This window comes from Taudactylus pleione, unplaced genomic scaffold, assembly GCF_031769625.1.
Source record: "Taudactylus pleione unplaced genomic scaffold, aTauple2 ptg000070l, whole genome shotgun sequence".
In the NCBI taxonomy this organism is placed as follows: domain Eukaryota; kingdom Metazoa; phylum Chordata; class Amphibia; order Anura; family Myobatrachidae; genus Taudactylus; species Taudactylus pleione.
In genome coordinates, this window is record NW_028284472.1 from 20,584,378 (window position 1) to 20,611,689 (window position 27,312).

At 44.2% G+C, this 27,312-nt stretch overlaps 1 protein-coding gene across 1 annotated transcript in view; it reads right to left on the reverse strand.

The window, feature by feature from the left end:
* KLHL29 (kelch like family member 29) overlaps positions 1–26,600 on the reverse strand; it is a 926,340-nt gene extending 899,740 nt beyond the window's left edge. Inside the window, exon 1 of the mRNA XM_088467301.1 lies at positions 26,398–26,600. The gene's annotated coding sequence lies outside the window, so the exon portion shown is untranslated. The remainder of the gene's footprint in view (positions 1–26,397) is intronic.
* Between the last annotated feature and the right edge of the window lie 712 nt (positions 26,601–27,312).

Consider the following 27,312-nt stretch of genomic DNA (forward strand, 5'->3'; position numbering starts at 1 on the left):
ATGGGGAAATAATTGATGGGAATCGCGGCTCCTTATTAAGGGTACGAGGTTAAATGACGTGAAAGCGTGACATTTAGCCACGGTCCCCCCCCCCCGATTCGCATCAGTTTACTGTGACAGAGGCGGGGCCTAATGACATAGAAGCCCGGCTCCGCCCCCTCCCAAAAAAAGGCCAAGCCGCATCTCCACACCGAGAGACTAAAGAAGTCGGCAAGTACGGTCTAAACACAGAGCTCTGGGGAAATTTGGCTGCATGGAGCCTACAAGGGCAAACACAAGCAAATGGCCCAGGTTCTTCTACCAGTGTGCCGCTACCAAAACATTGTTGTGGCTTTGTATAATGAAATACCGCATAGGTCCATCGTCATCGCTTGTCACTCACAACATCACTCATCAAACATCACACACATGCCAGACAATCTGTCCACTGTTGCAAATTATTACCAGGAAACTTTGCGGCTTACAAATCTTGCATCAATATTTAATCTTTTGAATGGAAGTGAAATTTCTACTCTTAAGGACATATTTTAAGTGTTTATTTGTACTGCAGGAGCAGGAGATGATCAGGAACTACAAATCCCAGCATTTATCTCAATAGCTAGTGTGTCTTGTCAGAGACTTTATTTATTTTAATACGCGTCATCACATTCTTCCGAATTCTGCAAGATTGAACGGACTCAGGTAAAGCTCATTTCTGATGCATAAAATCAGCCTGCTCGCTACGCCAGCACAGAGACACAGGTTTCATGCCTCACTCTGTCTTACCCACAAAGCATAATTGACTTTAAGGAATTCTTTAACCTTTGGTTAGAAAACATCATTCACAGAGCACAAAGGGCATGCCGAAAAACGAACAGGTTTATTTTAATTGGCTTTTGAATTAAAATGAAATTATATTGTATCTGTGGATCAAGCAGAGCTCCGTGCTTAGCCGTAAGAATAGAATTACTCTTTTGAAGTGAAGGCCAAACTGTATTTAAGCAACTATACATGAATTATGAAACACTGCGTGGCTTTCTTTTGTTTTGGTATTTTGGTCTTTTTATGTCAAAACTGGTTAGAAACCGTGACTTTTTTATCTGTATAGAAGTTAACAAGGCTCCAAGATACACTATACAGACAAAGTATTCGGACGCAAGGGCGTGTCTATAATGGGTGCAGGGTGTGGGTCCAGGGAGGGCCCTCACCGCACACCCTGCACCATACTTATTAATACTTATAAGCGCAACACAAAACACCTTGAAAATGGGCGCTGCATTGATTTTCCCGGCGTTCTGCGCATGCGCAGTAGGGAAGCTGCAGGGAAAATGGCTGCTGCGCCAATTTCACGGTGACCTGCGTATGCGCAGTAGACTCTGGGCACAGACTAGTGACCGGAGTCTACTGAGGCTGTCAGTGCCTGGCAGCCATCGGAGAGACAGGAGGGGGCCCCGGACGGGGAGTGAACACTGGTGCCCTCCTGTCTTAATACGCCTCTGTTCGGATTCCTGACCATTACACCAACAGGGACTGTAATGACATTGTATACTAATACATATACTTTAATATGGAGTTGGTCCCCCTTTTGCAGCTATAACAGCTTCCACTCTTCATGGAATGCTCTTCACAAGATTTTGGAGGGTACCTGTGGGAATTTGTGCCCGTTTATTCTGTAGAGCATTTATGAGGTCAGGCACTGATGTTGGACGAGAAGGCCTGGCTCACAATCTCCATTCCAATTCATCCCAAAGGTGTTCGAAGGGGGTTGAGGTCGGGGCTCTGAGTGGGCCAGTCAAGTTCTTCCACACCAAACTCATCAAACCATGTCTTTATAGTCCTTGCTTTGTGCACTGCGGCACAGTCATGTTGGAATAGAAAAGGGCCTTCCCCAAACTGTTGCCAGAAAGTTGGAAGCTTAGCATTGTCCAAAATGTCTTGGTATGCTGAAGCATTAAGATTGCCCTTCACTGGAGATAAGGTACTTATCCCAAACCCTGAAAAACAGCCCCATACCATTATCCCTCCTCCATAAAACTTCACAGTTGGCACAATCAGTCAGACAGGTCACGTTCTCCTGGCACCGCCAAACCCAAACTCGCCCATCTAACTGCCAAACAGAGAAGTCACTCCACAGAAAATGTTTCCACTGCTCCACAGTCCAGTATCGGTGTGCTTTACACTACACTATCCGACGCTTGGCATTGGACTTGGTGATGTCAGGCTTGCATGCAGCTGCTCGGCCATGGAAACTCATTCCATAAAGCACATGTCGCACAGTTTTTGTGCTTACATTAGTGCCAGTGGAAGTTTGGAACTCTTCAGCTATGGAATCAGCAAAGCGTTGGCGACTTTTACGCACCATGCGCCTTAGCAGTCATTGACCCCGCTCTGTGATTTTACATGGTCTTCCGCAGAGCCGTAACTAGACTTTTTGGTGCCTTGTGCCAGAAAGAGCATTGGTGCCCCCCTCATTTTTCAAAGGGACATAATGCACCCAAAAAAGAGCCATGGCTTCATGGGGAAGGGCCAGGGAAGAGATAGAGGACACCAGGAGATGCTGGGTATGAAATAAGAGGAAGCTACAAGCAATAATGATAATAAACAGAAATTTGACAGGTCCAAACAGTGCCCTGCGAAGGCACCGGCCGCACTACCCTAGCTACGGCCCTGGTCTTCCGCTTCGAGGCTGAGTTGCTGTTGTTCCTAAACGATTCCACTTTCTAATAATATCACTTACAGTTGACCGTGGAATATCCAGCAGGGATGAAATTTCACAAACTGTTTTATTGCAAAGGTGGAATCCTATTACGGTACCACGCTTCTTATCACAGTACCACGCTTCCTATCACAGTACCACACTTCCTATAACAGTACCACGCTTGAAGTCACTGAGCTTTTCAGAACGACCAATTTTGTTTAACAAATGTTTGCAAATGGAGACTACATGGATAGGTGCTTGTTTTTATACACCTGTGGCAACGGGTCTGATTGAAACACCTCTATTTAATAATTAACAGGTGTGGCCAAATACTTTTGTCAATATAGTGTATATACGATAGCCAATGACTTTGTTACATTGTAAAACTCATCAACCTACTAGACAGTAACAGCAATGCAGCCACCTCAAAACACCCATTCATCTCCTAAAAAGCATTGGATGTTTAATGACATAAACAATGTTTAAATCTATATTGGTTGTTTCTAGAGGTTTTGACATCTCTGAACGCTTCCTTCCTCGCAATCCCTTCTTATTAATGTACATTCACATGTACTGATTTAGGTGATTCGGACAAACGGTCAGCAATATTAACAACATAGTCACCACTTGGGCAGGGCTGAGAATTAACTTTACAAATACCTGAAATAAGGACCAATCAGCATGCGTCTGGGCCTGGGGGCTAGCCGATTCGGCAGGCGGAACTGGCAGGTGCGGGCCAAGTTATCAGAGGCATCTCTCTGGCTGTGTTGCAGATGCAGTGGGATATTTCAGATTGACAGACTGTTATCAGGGGATACGTTCAATATCCAGACAGCGGGGATTCTGGCGGTCAGAATGGCAACGCCGGAATCCCGTTACTTATCGGAATACAACTGGCATCCCGACTGCCGGATTCCCGAAGGTCAGTAGCGGGGTTGGGGGAGGGGGGGTTAGGAGTTAGGCACTAGAAGGAGGATTAGGGTTAGGCACTAAGGGGGGCATCCCATACCCAACCAGTTACCAGGCATCAGCTTGTTTTATTATTGTCAGTGACAGTAATATAACAATTGTCTGATTGCCACCATGCACTCAGCAATTGGTGTACATAACGTATGAAAGGTCATAGCTGACGGCTCATTTTATTATTATTATTATTATTATTTTTAAATTTATATTATATTAAATAACCAAATTAGAACTTATAAGAGAATAAAGAAAATAATAAAATTGAAGGGTGGCCTAGGAACAGCCTAACCATTAAACCCAATGTCGGAGGCATGACATGTCTGCTACTCAAAGTGGGAATGCAATTAACCCCGAAAAAAGGTGGTAGCCTTGGGAGATTCAGTTACAGTCTTTTTTTCTTGCCCGATAAATTATGTTATCGGGTGTTGACACAGAATCCAGGAAAAGTTCCTGGACCTATGTGTTAAGCCACTGTTTGCACCCTCCCCGAAGGCCACTCACCAGACTGCGAAGTGGGCGGAGGACATTTCAATTACACAAATTGCATCATGAAACCCACCCGCCTGCGTGCCCCGCCTACTTGATGCAATCAAGCCCCGCCCATGCCCACCTACCTTATCTTCTGCCAGAAGGAAAGTACGAAAATTAAGTAAGCACTATTTTAGCACTGAAAACAAAAATGAAATTTACAAAATATAGAGCAACTCGCATGTATTTTCGTTGTTGCGCTCACAAGACAGGTTTGTACCTAATAAAGTTAGTTTAGCATCATCATTTACGGCTGTTATACCTGGTGCACTATAACTAAACAAATTTCTTCACGCTCTGAAAACGATCATAAAAGTGTAGTGTGGAGTAAATTCTATAGCTATGAAACGACACATATTTGGGGAAATTAAATATTTTTACAAGTTCATATGTATTAAACCTCTTCCCTTCCAACAAAAAAAACTAAACAAAAAAACCACAATAAACACACAACTCTAGCAAGTGCTCCGTTTATCGATGCCGTTTAAAAAAAAAAATTGAATTTGTAGGACACATGTAAAATAAATGTCCTCTTAAGATGTGGCTTGTACCCAGGTGTTCTCTAGTCATATAAAGGCTTGTTGCCTTCTGATTAGATTTCAGGACAGACGGATGAGCTGTTCATGTCATGTCAGGCTATTTTATCTTTTTTTATGCGGATTAATGCTTTAAAATAAAGTGCTTTCAAAAATATCTGCTCAGAAAAATAAAATGGCAACAGCTTTTTTTGACTCCTACACAACACGTGAAAAGGTCAAACATCTTAAAAGAAGGAAATAAAAATTCAGGCGCCAACAGACGCCAACATTACACATGCAAATATTCTTTTGGAGGATATGTGTTCGGAATCTACAAGATAAGACAGGCATAATTATCTAAAAAACAAGAAGATTGAAAATATTCTGTAATACAAAAAATAAGTCTAGAATTAAAAAAATACAAATCAAAAAGCCCATACGTTTCTTTGAATATTAAAATTGTGTTCAACATAGAACAAAAACTGGAAGTCTAAAGGCCGTCATACACAGTGCGATATGCATCTTGCGAGGCGACGGCCGATCCGATGGCCGACATATCGGGCGGTCCCCACACACGGAGCGATCCACTGCCCGACCGCCCGATATGCCAGCACCCTCCAAACCAGCCGTAAAGCGATGCATGGGATCGTACATCGCATCCCCAGATCAAGTGAACATGCGGTAAGATCTGGTGGTGCGTTGTACGGCTGACCTATATCATGCCCACACACGGTACGATATAGCAGCGATATTGTACCAATCCGTCGGATCGGCTGCTATATCGCACTGTGTATTAGGGCCTTAAGATTGGAGTCTGTCTGTCTGTCATGCAGAGGCGTCCATTTTGTAGAGTGGACCAGTGTTCATTATAACACTTCACTACTAGAATCTAGTAAATAATGAAATGATATAAATTCTAGTCCTCAAAATTCAGCGGTTGGCATCATTAAGTGATGAGAAACTTTGTGATTTAGGAGGACAGTTATCAAACCTTCTAAAAAAAGGAACCGTTAAATTTGTGAAGCTCTCTACTGAGCTGTCTACTCAACTTTCTACTTTGCCGTCTACACAAACTCTTTACTGAGCTGTTTACTCCACTCTCCACTGAGAGTTGCAGCTCTCCACTGAGCTGTCTACTCACTCTTTACTGAACTCTCCACTGAAAGCTGCAGCTCTCCACTGAGTTGTCTATTCAACTCTCTACTGGGATGTCTACTCAACTTCCCTCTGAGCTGTCTACTCAACTCTCCACTGAGCTGTCTACTCAACTGTCCACTGAGCTGTCTACTCAACTCCCCACTGAGCTGTTTGCTCAACTCCCCACTGAGCTGTTTGCTCAACTCCCCACTGAGCTGTCTACTCAACTCCACACTGAGCTGTCTACTCAACTCCACACTGAGCTGTCTACTGAACTCTCCACTGAGCTGTCTACTCAACTCTACACTGAGCTGTCTACTGAACTCTAAACTGAGCTACCTACTCAACTCTACACTGAGCTGTCTACTCAACTCTGACTGTGTTACTCAACTCACTCCACACTGAGATGTCTACTCAACTCCACACTAAGCTGTCTACTCAACTCCACACTGAGCTCTATACTAAACTCCACACTGAGCTGTCTACTCAACTCCACACTAAGCTGTCTACTCAACTCCCCACTGAGCTGTCTACTCAACTCCACACTAAACTGCCTACTCAACTCCCCACTGGGCTGTTGATTCTTGTGGTCAAGAACTTTTCCATGCTGCTAGGGATGAACCCAAACTTCACGAACATGCACCACCATGCCTGAAATTGTCACAAAACTTTGTGTAGGAAAGTGAATCTACTGTAACACTTATCGCTGCAGGACTACATACTCAGTACCAATGGGTAGCATATAAGGCTAGAATGTAAATCTAATGAACGCTTAGCTATAGGACAGGAAATGTATTTGCATAATAGACCACTTGGGTATATTTTGCACACATAACCACAAAGGTTGCCACATCCATCATTTTTATACAAACTTTGTGGTTCCATGTCTATTTGGGAGTGGAACAAAAGTATCCCGGCAGGAAATAATGGCTTAATCACCAGTTATGTGACTATAGCTCCCCTGGAACATCCACTATTGTATGAAAGATAAAAGACTATACATTTTGAGTTTGAAGTCTATGAAGCTTCATTTTTTTGGGTAAATAAAAGTGTTTCTGTATCTTATTAGTGTCAGTATCTCTTATGTTACTTGGCAACTAAGAGTATCAGTGAGTTCTAGCAATGAGCACTCTGGGAGGTGTATCTTTAATTTATATTTCAATCCATCTCTACTCATCTTTGCAATGAAAAACATTCCAGGACCTATTTATATTGTCCATATCACAGAGGCGTAAACTGTTATATTTTATTATTGTGTCTTTAAAAACAATTACCTTTCATCTATACTGATACAAATATTGCGGGGGAAACTGAATATTACAGGCGGGATCACAGCATATTTCTAGTGCTCTCTATATAGTCACAGGACACCCTGGCCGGGATGTACTAAAGGAAAAATGTGATAAAAACCCAGTTTTCGGGATTTTTTACCGCATTTCCATATGTACACAGCCCCGGCCACCCATTTTTCGGTGCAGAGGGTAACGCCAGAGAAACCTTACCGCACCCCGCTCCCAACGCTTCACCGACGCTGCTCTCCATGGCCGCCAGTCCGCGCTCCTCCTGGGTTCTCCGCCTCCTCCTATTCTTCTTCCGGATGCAGGGAGGAGGAGCCCAGGGCTTCTTTCACAGGTGACCAGCAGGATGCTCCCGGGGCTCGGAAGGGGCGGGGTCACCCAGCGTCGGCTGCTCCGCAAAGGGCAATCGCATATGTTAGCATACCTCCCAACTGTCCCGCAAGTCCCGTTTTTCTGGGACTGTCCCGCTGTCCCGCCCGCGGGCCGCAGTGTCCCGCGGTGGGGGGGAAGTTGGGGAGAGCACACCCGCTGCTCTGCCTAGCAGAGCAGCGGGTGTGCAGAAGGTGAACAGATGCCGTGCGCAGGGAGAGCCTGAGAGTGCTGGGCACGCCCCCTATAGTGACGAAAATGGGGGGAAGCCGCGAGGCTCCGCCCGGTTTTCAGTTGGCTCTGGCCCTTCTCGGAAGCCACGCCCCTTTTTTGCCTCCTCCCCATTATGAAAAGTTGGGAGGTATGTGTTAGTACATATGCGATTAGTAAGGTTGCGGTGACTGGCGGAATGGTCACCGCAACCTTAGTACATCCCGGCCCTTGGCTGATATACTGTAGGGGCCTATTTGCTAACAAGTAACAACTAAAAACAAATCTGTTATTGATGCAATTTAAAAGTAAAATCTAGCTTAGGCAGCTGAGCAATACTCAGATGCTTGGGAGTTACTAGTCTGGGGCGGTAAGGGTCAACTTTGCTGGGCTAGTCTCAAGTTCTCAGATTTGCGAATGCGTGACTACTAGCCACATAGAACTGGAAGCCCAACTTTGATCTGTCAGGTCCACTGCAAAAGAAAAAAAAAACGATACGAAAAAAAAATAGAAATATAAGAACTAGCTAAGACACCTGGCATTGCCCGGGTTGTAGACTGGACTCTGAAGTACACCTGTAGGCTTTATTTGTTTACATTGTCCTTGCCTATCCTGAAAAAGACCCCACTGTTTGCTAACATGTATGCAAACAGTGGCGTAACTACCGTAAGTGCAAGGGGTGCGGCTGTTATGGTGCACGAGCTGCCTTTGTGGCTTGCTACTCCCCCTGCACACAGTCACGCACACAAGGTGCCGTCGAGTGGGGCCAGGGCGTCAGCAGTGTTGATTTGGTTCAAGCTCACCAGCTGATTGCGGCTGGCGCACTGGCAGGCAATCATGGGGAGACAGTGCCGCCAGTCGCGAGACAATCAGAGCTCCCGGACTGGCAGCCAATCAGCAGTGGCGGCTCCTGATTGGTTGCCGGTCCACGGGCTCCAATTGGCTCCCGACCGGCGCCAGATTCAAACTGCGCTGGTGCTGTCTGTCCATGTCTGCTGCTGGTTACCGGTGCACCAGCTGTAATTAGCTGGCGGCCCAGCCCCAAATCCATACATGCTGGCTATTGATGGCACACAGGGGGAGGTAAGAGGCTGCTGGAGGGACACGGGGAGGTGAGTAGCTGGGGGGGTATAATGTGTAAGGGGCACTACTATTGTGTGAAGTAATGTGTTATATTGGGCACTACTACTATGTGGCATAATCTGTAAAGGGCATTACAGTGTGGTATAATGTGTAAGGGGCATTGCTGTGTGGTCTAAGGGGCGTTACTGTGTGGCATAATGTATAAGAGACACTACTACTGCATGGCTTAATGTGTACAAGGGGTATAACTGTGTGGAATAACCTGAATGGGCTCTGTATGTCATAATCTGAATGGTGTCTGTGTGGGCAAATGTATGTGTTTTTTTTACCTCTGGGGGGCCCTTTTAAAATCTTGCTATGTGGCCACAAAGTTCTAGTTACACCCGGGAGCGCCGAGAATGTGGGGAGCAGGTACTAATTACCCACAGCTGGGCATGTTGGAGGGGCCCGGTGAGGGCCCATGTCTGACGCCAGCCCCCCTCCCTGCTGTGTACCGGGCTGCAATGGAAGACTGCTTGCTGCTGCTCGCAGCAATTTTGCTGTGAGGGGACGGGGCCTAATGACACAGACTGTCAGATCCCCCCATCGCCACCCACCTGCTTCTCCTCCCTGGGCTTCTCCGGGGAGGAAATAAAAAACGTCAGCAAGTATGCTCTATACCGACATAGGGCCTGATTCAGTGTGCTTGGACAAACCATGTTGCAATGCAAGGGGGGTAAATACATAATTTTTTTTTTTGCATGTAGGGTAAATACTGGCTGCTTTTACATGTAGCCCACAAATACTGCACAGCTTTATTATTGGTCTATAATTTAGATGTCAGTTTGGAAACCTCCCTCCCAAATCTAAATCTCTCTGCACATTTTAAATCTGCCCCACCTGCAGTGCAGCATGGTGTCACCAAGATGATCAGTTGAGAGAGATATCTCACTCTATTCCCAACTCTGAATCAGGCCCATAGGACACTACACCTCGAAATTGACCTGACCACTGTACAAGACCATAATACACATCTATTACACTGTATACAGATATAGGGCACTACATCCCCAACATGACCTGACCACTGTACATGATCATAATACACATCTATTACACTATATACAGACATAGGACACTACACCCCCAACATGACCTGACCATTGTACATTACCATAATACACATCTATTACACTGTATACAGACATAGGACACTACAGCCCCAACATGTCCTGACCACTGTACATTATCATAATACACATCTATTACACTCTATACAGACATAGGTCACTACACCCTCAACATGACCTGACCACTGTACATGATCATAATACACATGTATTACACTATATACAGACATAGGACACTACACCCCCAACATGACCTGACCTCTGTACATGATCATAGTACACATCTATTACACTATATACAGACATAGAACACTACACCCCAACATGACCTGACCACTGTACATGATCATAGTACACATCTATTACACTCTATACAGACATAGGACACTACACCCCCAACATGACCTGACCACTGCACATGACCATAAGACACATCTATTACACTCTATACAGACATAGGACACTATACCCCCAACATGACCTGACCACTGTACATGATCACAATACACTTCTATTACACTCTATATAGACATAGGACACTACACCCCCAACATGACCTGACCACTGTACATGATCATAGTACACATCTATTACACTATATACAGACATAGAACACTACATCCCCAACATGACCTGACCACTGTACATGATCATAATACACTTCTATTACACTATATACAGACATATTACACTACACCCCCAACATGACCTAACCATTGTACATGACCATAATACACATCTATTACACTGTATACAGACATAGGACACTACACCCCCAACATGACCTGACCACTGTACATTATCATAATACACTCCTATTACACTCTATACAGACATAGGTCACTACACCCCCAACATGACCTGACCACTGTACATGATCATAATACACATGTATTACACTATATACAGACATAGGACACTACACCCCCAACATGACCTGACCACTGTACATGATCATAGTACACATCTATTACACTATATACAGACATAGAACACTACATCCCCAACATGACCTGACCACTGTACATGACCATAAGACACATCTATTACACTCTATACAGACATAGGACACTATACCCACAAAATGACCTGACCCCTGTACATGATCACAATACACATCTATTACACTCTATACAGACATAGGACACTACACCCCCAACATGACCTGACCACTGCACATGATCATAATACACATCTATTACACTATATACAGAAATAGAACACTACATCCCCAACATGACCTGACCACTGTACATGATCATAACACACCTCTATTACACTATATCCAGACATAGGACACTACATCCCCAACATGACCTGACCACTGTACATGATGATAACACACATCTATTACACTATATACAGAAATAGAACACTACATCCCCAACATGACCTGACCACTGTACATGATCATAATACACATCTATTACACTATATACAGACATAGGACACTACACCCCCAACATGACCTGACCACTGTACATGATCATAATACACATCTATTACACTGTATACAGACATAGGACACTACACCCCCAACATGACCTGACCACTGTACATGATCATAATACACTTCTATTACACTATATACAGACATAGGACTCTACACCCCCAACATGACCTGACCATTGTACATGACCATAATACACATCTATTACACTATATACAGACATAGGACACTAAACCCCCAACATGACCTGACCTCTGTACATGATCATAGTACACATCTATTACACTATATACAGACATAGAACACTACACCCCAACATGACCTGACCACTGTACATGATCATAGTACACATCTATTACACTCTATACAGACATAGGACACTACACCCCCAACATGACCTGACCACTGTACATGATCATAATACACTCCTATTACACTCTATACAGACATAGGACACTACACCCCCAACATGACCTGACCACTGTACATGATCATAATACACTCCTATTACACTCTATACAGACATAGGACACTACACCCCCAACATGACCTGACCACTGTACATGATCATAATACACATGTATTACACTCTATACAGACATAGGACACTACACCCCCAACATGACCTGACCACTGTACATGATCATAGTACACATCTATTACACTCTATACAGACATAGGACACTGCATCCCCAACATGACCTGACCACTGTACATGATCATAATACACATCTATTACACTGTATACAGACATAGGACACTACACCCCCAACATGACCTGACCACTGCACATGATCATAATACACATCTATTACACTGTATACAGAAATAGAACACTACACCCCCAACATGACCTGACCACTGTACATGACCATAAGACACATCTATTACACTATATACAGACATAGAACACTATACCCCCAAAATGACCTGACCACTGTACATGATCACAATACACATCTATTACACTCTATACAGACATAGGACACTACACCCCAACATGACCTGACCACTGCCCATGATCATAATACACATCTATTACACTATATACAGAAATATAACACTACATCCCCAACATGACCTGACCACTGTACATGACCATAATACACTTCTATTACACTCTATACAGACATAGGACACTACACCCCCAACATGACCTGACCACTGGCCATGACATAATACACTTCTATTACACTGTATACAGACATAGGACATTACACCTCCAACATGTCCTGACCACTGTATATGATCATAATACACTTCAGTTACACTCTATACAGACATAGGACACTACAGCCCCAACATGACCTGACCACTGCACATGATCATAATACACATCTATTACACTATATACAGAAATAGAACACTACATCCCCAACATGACCTGACCACTGTACATGACCATAAGACACATTTCACTCTATACAGACATAGGACACTACACCCCCAACATGACCTGACCACTGCACATGATCATAATACACATCTATAAAACTATATACAGAAATAGAACACTACATCCCCAACATGACCTGACCACTGTACATGACCATAATACACTTCTATTACACTCTATACAGACATAGGACACTACAGCCCCAACATGACCTGACCACTGCACATGATCATAATACACATCTATTACACTATATACAGAAATAGAACACTACATCCCCAACATGACCTGACCACTGTACATGACCATAATACACTTCTGTTACACTATATACAGACATAGGACACTACACCCCCAACATGACCTGACCACTGCACATGATCATAATACACATCTATTACACTATATACAGACATAGGACACTACACCCCCAACATGACCTGACCACTGTACATGATCATAATACACATCTATTACACTATATACAGACATAGGACACTACATCCCCAACATGACCTGACCACTGTACATGACCATAAGACACATCAATTACACTCTATACAGACATAGGACACTACACCCCCAACATGACCTGACCACTGTACATGATCACAATACACATCTATTACACTCTATACAGACATAGGACACTACACCCCCAACATGACCTGACCACTGCACATGATCATAATACACATCTATTACACTATATACAGACATAGGACACTACACCCCCAACATGACCTGACCACTGTACATGACCATAAGACACATTACACTCTTTACAGACATAGGACACTACACCCCCAACATGACCTGACCACTGTACATGACCATAATACACTTCTGTTACACTCTATACAGACATAGGACACTACACCCCAACATGACCTGACCACTGTACATGATCATAATACACATCTATTACACTATATACAGACATAGGACACTACACCTGCAACATGACCTGATCTATGTGCATGATCATAATATACTTCTATTACACTATATACAGACATAGGACACTAAACCCCCAACATGACCTGACCACTGTACATGATCATAATACACATCTAATACACTATATACAGACATAGGACACTAAACCCCCAACATGACCTGACCACTGTACATGATCATAATACACTTCTATTACACTATATACAAACATAGGACACTACACCCCGAACATGACCTGACCACTGTACTTGATCATAATACACTTCTATTACACTATATACAGACATAGGACACCCCACCCCCAACATGACCTGACCACTGTACTTGATCATAATACACATCTATTACACTATATACAGACATAGGACACTACACCCCAAACATGACCTGACCACTGCACATGATCATAATACACATCTATTACAGTCGATACAGACATAGGACACTACACCCCCAACATGACCTGACCACTGTACATGACCATAATACACATCTATTACACTATATACAGACATAGGACACTACACCCCCAACATGACCTGACCACTGTACATGATCATAATACACATCTATTACACTATATTCAGACATAGGACACTACACCCCCAACATGACCTGACCACTGTACATGATCATAATACACATCTATTACACTATATACAGACATAGGACACTACACCCCCAACATGTCCTGACCACTGTACATCATCATAATACACTTCTATTACACTCTATACAGACATAGGACACTACACCCCAACATGACCTGACCACTGTACATGATCATAATACACATTTGTTACACTATATACAGACATAGGACACTACACCCCAACATGACCTGACCGCTATACATGATCATAATACACATCTATTACACTATATACAGACATAGGACACTACACCCCCAACATGACCTGACCACTGTACATGACCATAATACACTTCTATTACACTCTATACAGACATAGAACACTACATCCCGATTTTCAAAAGCCTCTCAGACGATCTGGGAGAGTAAGCAATTCGGAAAGATTGGATAATATCATTATCACCTTTATACAGATATAGGACACTACATGTACCTACTATGACACACCTGCTGAATATGATCTTATTGCAACTATACGAGTATAAAAATAACATCTATATTTTTCCTGGGGGTCCCGATGGCCGAGAGGAGTTCACAGCACACGGCCCCTCCACCTCAACCCCGGCCAGCAGAGAGTTCACAGCACACGGGCAGACAGAGCCTGTCCCAAGAGGCAGGGGGATGCTGAGGACAGAGGTTAGGTAATTGCAGGCTGCGCTCTTCTCATACTTTATCTAGAGGTTCAGGCCCCCCCTTTGGTCTGCACTCCCCCCTCTTCCCCAGCTACCTCACAATGCTGTCGCCCCGGCATCAAAAAATCTCTTGGGAGAACACTGACAGTGCTTGCGCAAAAGTACACTGAGCTGTGCCTCTTTCCTGCTCTTTCCCAGCTCATATGTCTTAGACACAGCTCCCCAGCTCATGGCCATTAACGTAGATTTATATTTTCACCCTTCCGAAGTTTATTGCTTTCTAATATCTTAACAGTTTGTGGCTGCTTTTAAAACATCAGGCGATGTCTGCTTCACACTCTGAAATGCTGATAATCCTGCGAGATTGCAGATGACAGGCTTCAGCGAGAAGCAGGCAGTAGTGGAAAGTCAGCGAGAGGAAACAATACACGGTGAGAGTCTAAAATTCCTTACACAATGTACTGAGCGCATAAATCCATTATAATCCTTTGAAGCCCGGAGACGCTGCCACCTATTGAACAAGTTAAGAAGACTTCGCCGGCTCCGATTGTCACCTTTCACCCTTCTTCTTAAACTATACACTTTCCCGGCGTCTAATAATTTAGGGACAGTTCAGAGGGGGGCATAATTACCTGGCTGCTTCATACTACTTAACTGTTGTGTGTATATTTGTACAGTACATAACCACACCTGCTACTTAAATAGAAGGGGTCTATGTACTAATAATCGCCACACTGCTGCGATTATCATATATCCATCTTGCCAGAAAATATTTTCATTTTTAATGAAAATATCCCCGCTATGTATCAAGGGGAACTCTCAGGGACAGCGGCTGTGGTAACTGAGTTATCAGGCTGGCTCGAGGCACGTTCGACCAGTGAGAGCGCACCCATCCCAACCATCCCGATTTTCAGTGGGGTAGTCTAGATTTTTGGGCACTGCCCCGCTGGTCGGGAGGTTGAGCAACCGTGTGCGGCGGCGACCCCAGAGAAGAGGAATGGATGCCGTGCGCATTCAGTGCAAGGAGAGGGCGGGGGGCAGCTCAGCTACTGAAGGAGTGCTGGGCTGGCCTGATGTTAAATGGGAGGCGTGCCATACAGACACGCCCCAAATTAGCATCATTTAGGGGGCGTGGTCTATGCTTAATAGGCTACGCACCCTTTTCACCACGCGCAGGGTAAGGGGGCGTCAAAGGCCCTCTCTGCACAGGGAGCGGCTTCTCCTCGATGCGGCCCTGTGAGTTATATCCCCGGCATTTAGGAGAAATCTTTCACAGAAGTGAAAGACATCCCCAGGGGAAGCTGACGATGTGCATGAGCACAGTGTCAGCTTCCGGGCCAACCAGAGATCGAAAGATCTCTCTCCTGCCCCTGGAGCCTCCATAGGCTTACAGTAGTTTACACCATCTGAAGATGGTGTAAACTACCGGAGCTAAACTCAGGTGCATAAATATTGGGACATTGACAGAATTTTCATATTTTTGCCTCTATTCACCACCACAATGGCTTTGAGATGAAACAAACAAGATGTGCTTTAACTGCAGACTTTCAGATTTAATTTGATGGTAATTACATCCAAATCAGGTGAATGGTGTAGGAATTACAACGGTTTCTATATGTGTCTCCCACTTTTTAAGGGGCCAAAAGTAATGGGACTATCAACTCAAAAGATATTTCATGGACAGTTGTGGGCTATTCCCTCGTTATTTCATTATCAATTAAGCAGGTAAAATGTCCGGAGTTGATTCTAGGTGTGACATTTGCATTTGGAGTCAGTTGCTGTCGACTCTCAATATGAGATCCAAAGAGCTGTCACTATCAGTGAAGCAAGCCATCATTAGGCAGGGCTGGCGGAACCTCAACGGCTGGCTTAGTCAGCCTTAAGCTGGGTCATAGTGGATACCGCTACCTTTACTCAAAGTAAAGCTTAATAATAGTAAACCTTAGTGCGTATGGCCCATCATGGATTTTACATAGGATATATACGGCATAGAAACGATTGCGCCACATTCTACCAGACCTGTGATTGACTGTTAAACTTCCAAAAATAATGTTATGCAGCGAATCCCATTCCAAAAGTACATATAACAGTACGAGTACATAGATAATCGTCGCCTTGTTTCAGTATTTAATATTTGCCTTAATATTTGCTTTTCACAGATATTCTATTCCGCAAGGTCTTACGGAGGATGAATCACATCACAATATTAAATGACAATGTCTTTCAGGTGACAGCAGGATACATGTTTACAATATTTCTTTATATACAGGTAAACTGTTTTATTGACTAAGACCCTGGGTTAAACGCCGCACCAGTATCCTTACGCCTGAACAGCGGCCTGTTTGAGATCAATGAAGCTGCATTCATCAATACAGCCATAAATAACAATAGGGTTCGCTTCCTAGAAGAAAGATTATACACTCCCCGTGCTTATATACCTGATAAATTGAGTGGAGGAGCTAAATACTCCAGCAACCAACCCAGCAGAGCTCCCTGCATTGGGACTGATACAGTCTAACGGTACGCTCGGAATACAAACAACTGGAGTGTGTTAGCTGTAGGGAGCTGATCTGCTAAAATAATAAAGAGCAGTAAATTGTACACGGAAAAGCATAAATCACCGCAGTACCGGCGTAATAATACAATACCAGATAGCTTATTATTTCAAGAAAAATAAATAAAAAAGGTCAGTTAGAAGGGCCTGTAGTGCCATCTCTAGAAAATCTCGCACAGCAGCAGTTGCAACTCACAATACAAAATCACGTAAAAAAAACAAAAAAAGATATTAGATCATCCGCTCTGAGCAAACAAGAACAAAACAATAAAATGAGAGAGGTCACGCCAAAGATGATCGAAACACCCTACATATCAAAAACGAACATCATTACAGATGGGATGCAGTCAGGAAGCCGACGATCGAAATGCAGACCGCCGGCGTCCCGACAGTCTAATCCCGGCAGGGGTGTAACGACAGGTGTCGGGATCCCAACGCATGTAATTTTACCTACGCCGGGAGCCCGATGCCCAGCATACCGAACGCAGGTAAGCAGGGCAGCGGCCGTGGACAGCTGCAGGGGGGGAGGGTTAGGTTAGGGGCTCCCAGGGTGGACTGAGGGTTAGATACCCCCCCAGGAGGGTTAGGCTACGGAAAGGGGGGATTAGGGTTAGGCACCCCCGGGGGGAGGTTAGGGTTAGGCACCCCCGGGGGGAGATTAGGGTTAGGCTGCGGGGAAGGAGGGTTAGGTCTAGGCACTTACATGGGGGGGGGGTTGGGTTAGGCACTTGGGGGGAGGTTAAGGGAGGATTAGGGTTGAGGGGGGGCAAGGTTAGTTATAGTTAAAATACTTACCTGTCGGGATCTTCAGTTGCCGGTCTTCCGGCGTCGGAATTTGAACCGCGGTATTTCATCCCTTACAGACAGTGGAAAACTTTCCTTGTGCGATTAAGTGATTGGATCCAAATTCGTGCTGCGCCTTCTGGGGGTAACCTCTGGGGCGCATGTGCAGTGCGACGCGGACGCATGAGCAGACTGAAAATACTGACTTCTTAACTCCACGTGCTCCATCCTTGACAATTGAGGCGGCGATGTGGAGCTGCACGCAAAGGCTGGTTTAGCAGACAAACCTTTATTAGCACTGAATATGCTCCGCAGCCAGGGGTGCGCATCTATGGTAAATTTGGAGACGCACTCAACTCAGTCCCGTCTACACTTGCGACCAAGGGGAGGGGAGGGGGGGGGTAGCTGGTCCGTAACCAGGCTTTCTCATGTAAGCATTGTTTACTAAGGACGTGTTAACGGAACTGCGGCTGTGTAGCAAAAATATGCTTGTTTTCAGACGGATTTCATTAACCTAGTATAGAGATGGTGAAGTGATGATGATCATTGGTATATTATAATATAAAACAACAATGTCTTTTTTGTTTTTAATTGAACAAATCGACAATGCTAAGATACAACAACAACAGTTGTTATAACAAGATACAAAAAAAATCAGCTACAGTGTAATATAAAAAAGCACAATGTTTAGAACTATTTAGACAGTAGGTAAAGCAATCAAATTATACCTTCAGTGCAGTGCTGCGTGTGCCATGGAACGTCGGTCACAGGACTCTACGGCAAACGCGTCTACTGTACGCGATGTCACAGTGGATGCTACATGGAACGCCAGTCATAGGTCTTTACAGCAAACGGTGTCTACTGTACGGATTGTCCCTATGTGTTCTAGTTCAGTCAAAGTGGATGCTACATGGAAGTTGGAACATAGGTCATAGATCTTTACGGCAAAGGAGTCTACTGTATGGATCGTCCCTATGCATTCTAGCTTTGTCACTGTGGATGCTACGTGGAACGTCGGTCATAAATCTTTATGGCAAACGCGTCTACTCTACGATGTTCTAGCTACATCACAGTGGATGCGACTAACTGTACTAAAGGCAAAATGCGTTTTGTTTACTTTAGTGTGTACTGTACGAACCCTTGCTGAGTTTATGTAGGATAGTTTATGAACCATACACAAGACACTATAGAACCAGGCACATTGTATACAACTGGAAAGGGTTTAGTTTAGATGGAATTGGTATAATTTACCGCCGGATGCATGGCCGGTGGTTGGAATCCCGAGAGCGGCATCCCGGCAGCAGTGAAAATCCTGATCGTCCTAAGGTAAGTATTTGCTGACCTATTCTACCCCCTAACCCTAACCCTCCCTTAGGGGTGCCTAACCCTAACCTCCCCCCCAGTGCTAACCCTAATCCCCCTCTAAGTGCCTAAACCTAACCCCCCCTTACCCTAGCCTAACTCTAACCTCCCGGGGGGGTGCCTAACCCTAAGTCCCCCCCCAGGGACCCTAAACCTAACCCTCCGCGGCTATCCGCGCTCGGCGCCCGGCGTCCCTTTGATCAGGACGGCGGGCGTCAGTCTACCGGCATATGTCTAATGACAGGCGTCGGGATTTCGACGCCTGTCTTTAGACCCTTGCCGGGATTAGACAGTCGGGAAGCCGGCGGTCGGGATTACGTCCATCGGCTTTCCCGACTACCACCCGTTTAGATGGATTACAACATGGCTGGAAAAAGTGAAAATAGCTCTTTTTTTTTTTTTTTTTTAATCCTATGTCAGAAATGGAAAATTCTGCTTTTTGTCTTCTTCCACATGAATTAATCTATTTATTTTGTACTACAGAAGTGTTGCGGGGCTTACAGGCAGCGCTAATTATAAATGCAATTAACAAGTGGCATAAAATGTAGACTTTCCCCCAGCCCGTCCCCTTCCTAGGCTCAGAGGAATTCCAGTAACTCGTAATTACTCTAAATGCTACAAGCGAACTGCATTCTCGCGTGGTGCTCAGGACACAATACTTAGAACCTTGTGGGTTACTTTACCCAGGGAAATTGACTATGACAGAAACTTTTTTTAATTAAACAATTCAATGAGACTGAGCAGGCCTACCAGAAGGTGTTATTGTCTTGTCGTATTCCAGTCCAGGCGTATAAACGAAGCTAGTACTGGCAGAAATATGATTGGGTTTTATACTATCCCACAAGCTACATTATAAAGTGGTAATTACAGCATTTTACGAGACATTAAAATACTGCTCCATGCAAGTACAGTCACTTCATACAGTACAATAATTCCAGAATGTGTGGGACAAACATACTTCTATTGCTAATGCTGGCCATACACGCTACAATTATCGGGACGATCCGCCCGATATCGGTGGATCGCCGCGATAATTGTAGCGTGTGGGGGGGCGACCGAGGGTTAAAGATTGCTCGGTCGGGCATGCTGGATTGTCCAGCATGCCCGTCCGATGCGATATTTCCCGTTAAACTGTCGGCCGCATCGGGCAGTGTATGCCCAGCGCGGCCGACAGACAGACATTTCCTGTGTTCCTTCCTACGGAAGGAACAGGGAAATGTCTCCTCCCCCGGGGGCGGAGCGCGGATGTCTGCCGAATACACTGTGAGAGAAATCTCACAGTGTATGCCGGCGACTTCTGCGGCTGGCAGCCGGCCAGATAAAATGTCTGTCATTTATCTGGTAGTGTATGCCCAGCATAAGACTTAGACCTAAGATATAAAAAAATAGGCCTAAGTAAAAACACACATACTGTAAATAGAGCAGGGTCCTGTACATCAAATGTTCTGATTACGTGTTACTATAATTTACTTATACAGACATTACTAGGTGGAGGGTTTTTGAAGGGGGGTAATAAACAAACAAGAGACTTAAACGACAAGGACAGATTTGATTCCACAGACAGGACAGAGTGTTCATGAAAGTTACCGTTACAGAGTATGTGCATCATTGGTAGGAAAGAGCATTCAGGAGGTACTGTCATCTCTGGAGGACAACGTAGTGCATAACACTTTGGTAGGGTGACTGTGAGCCATAGATAGGATAGATGGTCATTGTGAATGAACCCTAAGTTAGTAAATTAGTAATCATGAAGTCTATGTACTAAGCCTTTGAGAGAGATAGAGTGGATGGATATAAAGTACCAACCAATCAGCTCCTAGCTGTCATGTTACAAGCTGTGTTTGAAAAATGACAGTTAAGAGCTGATAGAGCTGATTGGTTGGTACTTTATCTCAGTCCTCTTTACCTCTCTCCAAGGCTTAGAACATTGGTCCCTGTGCACCCCACATGCCTCAGTATACAATCCAGTTCTTGTTCCGAAACACCCATTCAGCGGAAAGACAAATTCAGCAAAGAGAGATAGATAGATAGATAGATAGATAGATAGATAGATAGATATGAGATAGATAGATAGATAGATAGATAGATATGGGTAGATAGATAGATAGATAGATAGATAGATAGATAGATAGATAGATAGATAGATAGATAGATAGATAGATAGATAGATAGATAGATAGATAGATATGAGAGAGATAGATAGATAGATAGATAGATAGATAGATAGATAGATAGATAGATAGATATGAGATAGATAGATAGATAATAGATAGATAGATAGATAGATAGATAGATAGATAGATAGATAGATAGATAGATAGATAGATAGATAGATAGATAGATAGACCCACAATTTGGGTTCACATGTACAATTTAATAAAATTAGTGGCTGCATAGGAATGTAAAATCACAAAGGGAAAAAAAATAAAGAAATAAAAAAGAGATGTAAATTAAATTAAGGGGATCGCTATTAATTTATAGCATTCCTGAGTCAAGTGAAGCATAACACATCTGCAAAACATTGTACACAGAACCACTGATTTAGGAATGTATAATTAGCATTGTGGAATAAACATGACAGATACTGAGAGGAGTGTTTGAATACTTCTGCCGCTCATGTACACTGCTACAGAAATGTCTAGGGAGAAATGAAGCCTAAGGAAACACAAGGAAGGGTATCACTGACAGCAAATTGTGGTTCATGTTATTGTGCACTAATTAAACCCAACGCAGGCGATTTATGCATTGCATTCAGCTCGGGTATACAGGGCAGAACGAGATGGGCTTAAATAAACAGAACACAAAAACAGAATAAAACATGTCCAAGGGAAGGATAAGAATGGGAAAATGATACAGGAGAAGCTGGTGAATAAATAATACCATATACTGTATACCTGTTAATATGCATAGTGGAGCTATAGCTGCAAGGTTGGCCAAACAGGGGAATATGTTGCCAGACCACTCTGTGATGGAAACACACAACTCAGCAGATCCCATCCTACCACTGTCCATCCTGATATATATGCACACGGCAATGAGTGATATTTATCTCATCTATACTGCTATCTAGATACACTCCCTTTCTCAGAATTAACGAGGAACAAAGCAACTTCCCAGCACTCACAAGAAAACTAAGCAGAATTCATGGGCAGCTGCAACAGACAATAAAACTAGCGGAAAAGAAGCAATGTGAAAAACACATAACAAAGTACAGATGGAGTAGAATTTAAGGCAGCATTTGGCTTCCAGTGGACAGGAATGAGCTGTTCCAAAACGGCCACATATTTGAAGCACGATTATGGAAACTACAAACTCTGTTACTGCTTCTGAGTTGGAAGGAAAGCAAGGAAGTAACTTTGCACCTTGGCAAAACCATGCAGCACAAAGTGGACAGCGATTTGGGAGCCGAGTGTCCAAACTCATATCAAAACTGCAGTGTAAAAATAAAACTATCCGGCATTTGTAGGCTACACGCAGAAGCAGCCAGTGTTTACCCCGCATGCACAAAGAATAAATGTATTTGCACTCCTTACAGTGCAAAATGGTTTGCTCCATATACAAAGCTACTTGCTGTTTTTGCTTTACTCCTTACTCAGAATCAGACTCTGTACGTTTGCGGATTTGCTTGAACCTGCTTGTTCCTTGTGGTTTATATAAAACCACAAAAAAAACAGCATAAAAACATGCTAATTGTTATATAATATATGGTAGGTTCACCTCCCCTGCTCTCACCCCTTGTTCAGCAGCATAATCAATCGGAACACAGCTTGGTGCTGTAGAACAGTGACCTGTATAGTATAAAAGTATATGACTAGTTATTGGTGCAACTCGGCAGGATGACTTCTGACTATAATCATTGCTGATTGCATGTAGCTGTACTTACATTGATGAAATAATGTGCAGTAATTGGATAAGGCTGACAGGTTACACTGCTATACTGCTCCGTGATCTGACAATCATACTATGTAATGACAGTCATTACAGTCAGAAAGGGTAATATAGGCCCAAAAATACAGTATAGTATGGTACCGGTAATAATCTCAGATTCATCCAAAAGTCTTATGGTGCATACACATTGTTATTATTCAAATCGACCAGTTTCTGGCCCCTTCAAATGACGAAACGATGGTCGATGCACGGGCACAGATGTTGATATCGATATCGACCATCGCCCATGTATGCAGGCCAACCTGGTTGAACGACCAGGTTAGCCTGTTTACTATAGGGATAGTAGGTGGGGGGTTGATGCATGCGTTGGATGTTCGATATCGAACATCTAACACATGCAGGAAGATCAGTTAATGATCGTTATCGTTATCTGATCGTCTCCAAGTCTGACCGTGTATACCCTCCATTACAGGAAGCATAATAACCAAATAGACAATAAATCAATAAACAGATAATAGACATATCAAAGTATCAAAGACATGTCATAGACCACTCAATGTCTTATGAGTTTAAAAGAAGCTTTATGTGTGTCAGAAAATCATAATATATATGTATGTGTATATATATATATATATATATATAATATATATAAAGCACTAATCCACAGCACTCACCATTCCTAGATTTGAGGAGCAACATGGTTTGTGACCACATCGTCCAATTCATGAGTAGCATTCATGAACCAAAACCCCACTGTTATTATTGTGAGAGCAGAGCTCCTGTGATATATATATATATATATTTATTTTTTTATTTTAAATATATATGTCTGCCAATGTGTTAATGGTAAAGAAATAATTTCTGCTTGATAAATTGGAGATTTAACTGGTATGTACAGACCAAGCACTCTGATTTCCAGGAGTGTACACATTAATCTCTTGCTGCACCTAGGATCAAAGTAAGATCTGAATAAGAGGAAAAAAAACTCTAATATAAACATAAAGTCAAACACACATAATTGAACAGATGATGGAGTTTACTGATGAAGCAGAATAGTGTCATTATAGTACAGTACGTATGACTGAAACACGCTGGGCGGTGGGGATCAAGTAGCAGGATTGTGGTCGTATAAAGTCGTGTAGAGATCTACTAGTTAACAGTTAGTGTCCGGTGTACTTTTCTGTTAGTGTAGCCTGCTGGGTACAGAGTAATGAAGCTGTATAGTGGTACTTGGTATGGCTCTACCAAACACAGCAAATACTACAGATTGGGATTCCTGCAACCCTCCACGTGTTTGAGGACAAGTTCAGCACTAGGACAAGTCCATAGTTAGGTACGCTCAATCTACCTACACCAGGTGGAATGGACTTTAATGCCGCATTTTGTATGCTACCTAGTATTAAACCAATGACAACACAAGCTGCTGGCAGTCTGGGCTACAGAAACATCTGCACACACTGAAAACTAATAATCCACATACCAACAAACCAAAACCACAACAAAGTGTGTGTATATATATATAACATTTAATAGTATTTATTTATGGTAGCACCAGCATATTACATCACACAATTATAGAGAGAGGGAGAGTTATATAAATAATATAAATAAATAAATATATAAATATATGTATATATATATAAATATATGTATATATATATATATATATACACATTTACCTGCACATAAAGATATACAACTTATATAGAGTTTAATGTCCTTGTACTTATTTATGAGCATAAATCACCATGTGCTTTATAGACAGCATGACATTACTGTAAAATACAGAGTACAGTTAATGTAAGTCTGGAAAATAACCGATGACAAACAACATCAGCGACCTGAAAACACTACTGTAAGTGGCAGTGCTGTAAAGTTTACCCCTGCAGCCCATGCTGATCTACATAAACACCTGGGCACCCTCTGCCACCCCTGCGCCAGTCACCTGCAGGGCATAAAAACACCAATGCTGTGTAAGCCAAGGAGGCTCTGTGTGTGTGTTACTCTCAGTAAGGAGGTCACAGAGACCACAGCAACCCCGTGTGCCAGGCCACCCCCGACTGCACCCCTGCCCGGTACGCACAGCACACCCCTCCACCACCACCACCAGGGGCGCACTGGTAGCGCTGCGCCATCACTGACACATTCCGTGCGAGCGCAGACACGCCAGCGCATCTGGGCGCAAGATGAATGAGGGGGGAGGATGGGGAGGGTTAAGATACCAAGACACAGATGATAAATACCCAGGATCGCCTTACAATGAGCCTGCCAAGCCCTCTCGTGTCTTAGATAGATATTAGTGTCTAGTGTCATATTATATTTGATAGTTAACCCATTTCATTGCCAGAATATACCCCTCTGGTGTGGCTCCAGGCTCCACCTTATACCTCTGTCCTTATACTAAGGCAGCCAGAGATGCATTGTTATTTGAAAGGCAGGGTTGCACGAAGTGTGGTACCCATGCATGCAGATGGCACCATGCCCACTAAATGCTTCCTCTACTACCTGTGCTCCTCCAGGTGCCTCCTTCCTATCCCCCCTCATCTGACAGGCAGGAAGTTTTTTTTTCCTCCTCTTTTCTGCCTTATAACCTTACCCCCCACCCACCCTCCTTATTCTTTCCTAGCTGGCAGCAGCAGCGCAGGCGCAGAGCATCATTAACATGCACTTAATAATACACAGGAGGATGCAGGCTGACTTCTCCAACACCAACAGTAGCCATCAACAGGGACACCCCACAGGCATGGCAGGGAGGGTGATGGCAGCCTGGCACTCCCCCCCCCCCCACCCCTGGCTCAGGGCATAGACATCACATAGCCTCTTACCTGTGCTGTGCCAGCAGCAGACCTTGTCCTTGGCTTCTCCGTGCAGACAACAGCTAGAAAATGTCCCGACTTTATTCAGGTGGGTGCCCTGGCAGTGCCAGGAGAGATGCCAGGCTGGGGGTATGGGTGCAGGAGGAGGAGCAGCGCTGCTGTCTGGGGCTGAGGTGCTGCTGCTGCTGCTGCTGCAGGATCCGGACCATGCTCCCTCCTGGCTCCCTGCTTCCTTCTCCGAGTCTGCTGCCGCCGCTGCCGTCTACTTGCTGGATGGGAGGCGGCTACGGGAGCGTCACACGGGGGGCGCGGCACACAGACACTGCTGCCAGCCCCGGCTGTCTCTCCTGCTCGGGGGCTTGGTGCCTCTCGGAGGGTCAGCCTGCTGGCACTGGGCGCTGGCTGGGCACACCCGGGGTGGTGGGGGGGGAGAGGGCAGGGCTGGGGGAGGGGGAGAGAGGGAGAGATACACGGCACAGATACTATAGTGACACCAGGGGCTGACCCTGCTGTCTGTCACTGTATCTATGTCACTATATGTATCACTATCTGGATCATTGTCAGTATCACTGTATGGAGCCCAGTTATCATTGTATATTTGAGGTACAATAATGAAGGAGGTACCGCAGCAGGTATCACTATCTTCGATACCTGCTGTGATACCTCCATTACCAATGGCAGCCGCATCCCCCATAGGTTTCTATGGGGGATGCGATGCTGCCAAATTTACCAACATCCGGAATGCGATGCACTCCAAATATTGCCCCCCGCAGATAACGCCATCTGAATATGGCGTTAGCCGCTGTAGCCTATGGGCTACACAGCGCATAATTAGCCTCCAGAACTCTCCCCGGCTATGGCGGCCGTGCATGTGCAGCTCTCCCTGGGCACATCGCAGGGAGCCCGTTTCCCTGCACATCCTGG